The sequence below is a fragment of the Pyrgilauda ruficollis genome, unplaced genomic scaffold, assembly GCF_017590135.1.
Source record: "Pyrgilauda ruficollis isolate IOZ18807 unplaced genomic scaffold, ASM1759013v1 scaffold1112, whole genome shotgun sequence".
Lineage (NCBI taxonomy): Eukaryota > Metazoa > Chordata > Aves > Passeriformes > Passeridae > Pyrgilauda > Pyrgilauda ruficollis.
In genome coordinates, this window is record NW_024509345.1 from 3,914 (window position 1) to 5,156 (window position 1,243).

Sequence of the window (1,243 nt, forward strand, 5' to 3'; positions counted from 1 at the left end):
GGGGGGCAGGTTGGGGGGGTTGTGGGGGGAAAATCGGAAAAAAATTGGGTTAAAATTGGAAAAATGGGATTAAAATGGGAGTAGAAATGGGTTAAAATGGGATTAAAGGGGTTGAAGTGGGAATAGAAAGGGTTAAATGGGTCTGGGGGCTCCAAATGGGTCTGGGGGCTTCGGGGGCTCCTGGGGGTCGATTTGGGGGGAATTTTTGGGAACTTCGGGACCTCAGGAATTTGGGGAGGGGTCCGGGGGTCTCAAATAACTTGAGTAAGGGTCTCAGTGAATTTGGGGAGGGGTCTCAGTGAATTTGGGGAGGGGTCTCAGTGAATTTGGGGAGGGGTCTCCCTGAATTTGAGGAGGGGTCTCAGCCCCTTTCCCCTTCCCCAATGTGAGTTCACCTGCCTAGAGGCGATTTTTTGGGGGGAATTTTTGGGATTTCTGGGAATTTCGGGATCTCAGCAATTTGGGGAGGGGTCAGGGGGTCCCGAATAATTTGGGGAGGGGTCTCCCTGAATTTGGGGAGGGGTCCCCATCCCTTCCCCCTCCCCCCAATCTCCACCCTGGATGGGATTTAGCGATTTTTTTGGGGGCGAATTTTTGGGATTTCTGGGAATTTCGGGATCTCAGGAATTTGGGGAGGTTCTGGGGGGTCCCGAACAATTTGGGGAGGGGTCTCTGTGAATTTGGGGAGGGGTCCCAGCCCGTTTCCCCCCCCCCAGTGCGAGCTCTCCACCCTGGAGGGGATCAAGTCCTGTCTCTCCTTCTACCCCGGCGCCTGCGGCTCCATGAGGGTGAGACCCCCCCCAAACCCTCCCTGGGGGGTCCCTGAGCCCCCTCCCCAATTCGGGGGGAATTTGGGGAGGGGTCCCGGCCCCGGGACCCCCCGAAATCTCCCCAAATTCCCCCTCTGTCCCCCCAGGGGAAGCTGGCGGCGCATTTCCTGTCGCGCATCGACAGCGAGAGCCCGCGGCTGCAGCAGGTGGGGACCCCAAATTTGGGGGGATTTTGGGGGGTCCTGGGGGGGGGTTTGGGCGTTTTGGGCGATTTGGGATTTTTGGGTGGGATTTGGGTTTTTTTTGGGGGGGGTTTTGGGTTTTTTGGGGAGGTTTTTGGGAGGGTTTGGGGTTGTTTTTTGGGGAGGAATTTGGAGGATTTTGGGGTTATTTTGGGGAGTCTTAGGGGGGTTTTGGGGTGGTTTTGGGGAGATTCTGCTGGTCCTACGGGGATTTTGGGGGGTCCTAGGGGG

At 57.0% G+C, this 1,243-nt stretch overlaps 1 long non-coding RNA gene across 1 annotated transcript in view; it reads left to right on the top strand.

Annotated features, from left to right (window-relative positions):
- The first annotated feature begins 668 nt into the window (after positions 1-668).
- Positions 669-1,243, top strand: part of LOC121358955 — a 1,913-nt gene continuing 1,338 nt past the window's right edge. The window contains exons 1-2 of the long non-coding RNA XR_005955976.1: positions 669-788; positions 917-976. This is a non-coding gene — a long non-coding RNA (uncharacterized LOC121358955). The remainder of the gene's footprint in view (positions 789-916; positions 977-1,243) is intronic.